Source organism: Nilaparvata lugens, chromosome 3, assembly GCF_014356525.2.
Source record: "Nilaparvata lugens isolate BPH chromosome 3, ASM1435652v1, whole genome shotgun sequence".
Classification (NCBI taxonomy): domain Eukaryota; kingdom Metazoa; phylum Arthropoda; class Insecta; order Hemiptera; family Delphacidae; genus Nilaparvata; species Nilaparvata lugens.
Window position 1 is genome coordinate 30,289,162 of NC_052506.1, and position 5,188 is coordinate 30,294,349.

Genomic DNA, 5,188 nt, shown 5'->3' on the forward strand with positions numbered 1-5,188 from the left:
CTCCTGAGAAGGGTGATGAAAATACTTCACCATCCTCCTCAAAATCATTCATATTCTTCCTAAATAGATCGCCGTATTGAGAACCTGTTACATACGTGCATAACTACATACCTTTGTGATCAAACACAGATTTTAGATTTATAATAATCATCGATTATTGAACTAGTCTCCTTGTAATGGAGACTTAATTGATTTTAAATATTGATACTTTTTCCTACCCATGTTTGAACGACAGTAGAGGTATGTATTCCACACATCTTATATTCAATATTTGTTAGCCTTCTCCACTCATACTCCTCTTTTTCTATCTCCGAGGAGAGTCGAAATTGTATTTATTATTGCATAAAGGGAATGGAGTGTAGTTCAATCCCTGGGGAAAAGTTTGTGGGTTGATGCTTCAAAGCCGGATCTTCATTAGATGCATTGGAACAATGATTCAGAAGCTATAAACAAGCAACACATTTATTGAGTAATATATTATTTCATATGCACAAATAAATTTTTGACAAACCCAATCATAAGGGCTACAGCTATTGATGTTGAACATTGATTTCGGACAACAGAGAACGGAGATAAACGGATTTGAATATTCTTCCACGTGGTTAGACAAAGTCACGCCGGGGTAGACAAAGTCACCCCGCTCGACGGTGACTCTAATTTTGATATTTTGAACAAATTATCTATTCAATTTGTGATACAAGGTTAATGTTGTAACGATAAAAGCCCGAACAAACAGATTCTTCAGGACGGTGCATGATGTAATAAGGAATACAACAAAAAATAATACCACTCCAGCTATGGTTGCCAATAATGAAAGATAGGGCGAAAAGAGTTTGGAGTTTGGAGAGAAAGGTTTGTTAAACAGTGTAAAACAGGTAGGAGAGAGAGAGTAGGAATAGAAGAGAAACTGTAAAAAATGGTAACGAGGAGTTTTAGAAGAGAGACAAGGCCGACTAAAACAATGGATGGACAGGTAGAAACTCTAGTGACCCTCAGCGGTCGCCTATCGTTATTAAATTTCGACATTTCGTGTTCTATTGATATGGTTTCCAAAGGACGCCAAAAAATCGTACGTTCATCAATGATATTATCGAATTGTATTAATATAACTCAACTTAGCCTGTATACAGTTTGTGAACAAGTACCATCAAATCAACCAATTGGACTACCTAATATAATATATTACAAGTACGTGTTCACTAGTAAAAAGTAAATTCGTATGGCTTCTGTTGGTGGGGAGTCCCTTGTGGGAAAATGGGACCTTTTTAAGAATTTATAGCTCGAATGTGTAAAGCTCAATGAATAATGAGAAAGCTCAAGATAACTATTAAAGTATTCAAGCCAAGCCTAATTATTATGATTATAAAACAGTGATTGGAAAAATATAGGCCTATATTATATCATTCAAAGTATTACTAGGAAAAATACATTCAGTACCTTTTTTTCAACTTTATAATTGTTGGGATATTGAAACTTTGAATAAAAAACCTCCAGTAGAAAATCTTTGAAGCCATTCATCTTTTCAAATGTTGCCAAATTAAATCTATTAATTCCTTATAGAGTATCCCTTCTCAAAGTATCAAATGATAGCTCTCTATCTCCAAACTGGTATGCCCTCACATTATCGAGAATTCTGGAAGATCTAAGAGTTCAAAAATGAAGATAAATATTATAGAAATCGTAGATGTCGGTGGGTCTTGAAAGTTATGTAATTTTGTAGAAAAAGACTTACAAAGTTGTTGAGAAAAATAAATATAAATATTGTATATGACCGTAACACACAACTATAACCTGATGAAAGTAAGTCATTTTTTACATATAACCTGGTGTATTTAATTTTTTTTCTCAATTGAGAGTGCACTCCTAAAGGATTAAAGATATTGAACCGGCAAGATGTTCTACTGACCCTATGTAATAGACAGTAGGCTACACAGAAAAGATATCAAGGATTTTGAGAGAAATAATATTATACTTTAGTTAATTTTTTCACGTTCTTAATTCCTTATTCAATGATCGATTTATGAAATTCATTAGCATTGAGTAACTGAATTACAAAATAGCCAGGGAGAGCATGTTAATTTTTAATAAGAGAGCAACAGTTATTCGATGTGCAGGCTCTTACAAAATTAGTCATTCTGAAAGATCCAGCCGTCCAAACGTATTGAATTTCTAGAAAAACTGAAGATAAGAATTGTATGAATCGTAGGGAATGTTTTGGGGACTTGAAATTCATGTACTTTTTGAGAAAAAGACTTACAAAGTTGGTCAATTCAACATTGAAAAGATAGGAAGAATAGACTTTTGGAGCACCAATGACGTCACACCGACCAGCTGGTTTGAATTTGTTACTGCGCATCTTTTCGTGGCCACTACCTCGTATTCTAGGTACATTGCTACAAACTAAGAGGAATACAGGTTCAGTGCTGCCAAAAAATGATAGATGTAAAATAGGAATAGACCCAGTTTGTCTTTCACTGTTCCACTTTAGAACTGTCCGTAAAAGCTGACCATTTTTTGGCGAGTGGCGGTTTTCATGGCAAGCGGAACTCTGGCGACTCGGGCACAGACTATATCATTGATATTCTTGGGGGTCAGAAAGTGTTCAATAATTCAATATTGATGACTGACGACTTTTTCTGGGGAGAGACAAGGCTAATTTTTCTAAATGTTGTGTGTGATTAGTCTTGGTTGGTAGATGGAACCTCATGCCCAATCTTATAATCCAAAGGTTGAGTCCTAACCCAACACAGTCCTGATCTAACCTAGTCCAATCATAACCTAACCCTGACCTTTAAATACTGAAGCAATCACAACCTGAAGCCCTGACTTCTAAAATAATGAGTTTAAAAAAATCACTTCCTAGTGATTTGGAACTTATACCTAAAGATGTAGGTCCACTCATCTCTCATCATTATCATCCATCTCATTACTCAAGCACAAGCCAGGAGCTCATGAGGGCATCATCCTTAGAAAATATTCCAGCCTCATAAACCCAAACCTAACAATCAATGTTTCATTTGAACTCAACCTTTCTTGGCCTTCAAAGTTGGACAAGAATTTCAAAAATGGAAGCGTTTTGCCATGTTATAAGTATGCCTTCTCTGAAGGTGCAATTCCTTAGCAATCACTTGAGACGTGCATCTTGAGATGCATATAAGTCTGGAGAAGTATGATTGAAGCCGCTGCTGCTAGAGCGATTAATATTCTATAAACTCATACTATACAATTCTATGATTCATCAGATAATATCGGGGCACCGAGCTTTGCTCGTTATTTATATCATTTGATAAACAGAACACAATTCTCTAAAATGATCGTGTTTATATTTCACAGCTGGCTATACGTCATCTTATGAATTTCGGGGATGCGTTATTTTGATTTTTCACATACTCACTTTTTTACTATTCACAGCTGTTTCAGCCAAGGATGAATTATCCTTTTAATGTCGTTCAGCGAGTTTCCTCAAGGATGAGACCTAGTGCAATCGAATCTTTATATCATAAACCTACTATGTTCCAAATTTCGTGAAAATCGTTAGAGTTGTTTTCGAGATCCGTTCAACATAAATATCAGGATATATAAATACAGAAAATACTCGCTTAATATAATCGGATAAACTGCAAAAGCAATATAGTAGCCAACACTTCTAATTCATCTGCTAGGTACCATAACAACATGAAAACATAATGATTCATTGAATCTATGAAATAAATTGAGACTTGGTCAAAAACTTCAAAGGAGAAGGATAGAAAGGGAATGATTTTTTCTTGATAAAATTGGAAGCATCACAAAAATAGTTTTTTCTATATTACTCCTCTCAGAATCATGGACTGTCGTAATAAGTACAAATTTCACATCAAAATAATGGGAGGAATGTCTCCTTTCAATGAGTGTTTGGATAATTTTTATTGGATGTATGAGCAAGCTATTTTTTAATTAATGATTAATTAGATAATTAAATAGAATAATTTCTTATTCGAAACATGCCGAAAACTTTTTGTTTCAAAAGATAAGTGAGTGATGAATTAAGAAAGTTTCTCAGAAATAATTGAGATCATTTTTCCAATTATTGTCAAGAGCAGTTGGAAGATTGTGTTTTGGTATCTGAGGTATTTCAAAATTGGGAGAGGTGAGAATGTGATTTTTACTATGTGGTTTGCAGTTGCTGAATTTTTCAAGCATTGTCTTTTTGTTGCCCGCAGTCATTGAAAGCATAATGGTGGCACTACATTCAGCAGCTCTTCTTCACTTTGAAACTCCTGAGAGGCTAAAATATGTCATTCCCACTACTATTGACAATATTGAGGGAATAATTCCTATTATTTCTAATAAACTTCCTTGCTTCCATCACCTACTAAACTCTCAAAAAATAAGCTTCTAGCAAGTCAAAAATTTATTTTTTCTGATCAACATTTTGACATTGAGGAATATAATCATCACATAATTACTCTATTATGTCAGATAAAATATATACTTCAATAGAACTGAGACATTTTCTCTATTATTTTTATGTGAAATTCATACTTTTTACAACACCCCATGATTTTGAAGATTCAAAATAAAAACATTTTATTCGTAATGTTCTTCAATTCATCAATGAAACTGAATTCCTTCCAAATCACTCAACCCTAAAACTTATCAGCACTACTGATATCAGGGATGATATTGGCAAATAATTCTGTGATTAAATTGGAAAATTGAGAAGGTGGCAATATTACACAATTTTGAAATGCTGTAATTTCTTCAAAGGGATAGCCAAGTCTCAACTTATTTCATACAAGAAATAATGATTTCATAGGCTATGGTTTGTAGCCGCGGCAGCTCTAACGTCGCTGATATTACCTCAAAGGAGGATAAAGAGCTCACGTAAGAGGATCAAGACCCCAACTGACGAAATGCTAAGGTGTAGCTCTGTATATTGATCAAATTTCGGGTATAGTTCAAAGAGATCAAAATCAACAACGGAGAATTTATCGATCCACTTTTGTAATTGTCGCTTCCAGATAGGACGCACTCCTTTATATGAGCAACTTCAATTACTTGACATACTTGTTAAATAATTTATTCATAGAATTCTACTTCATATTTATAAATAATTCACTTATCTTGTGCAATTAATTTAAAAATAATTACAATCAGTCCTATATCTTGGCCTGACGCTCAAACTCAAAATTTTTCTTTCCCACTT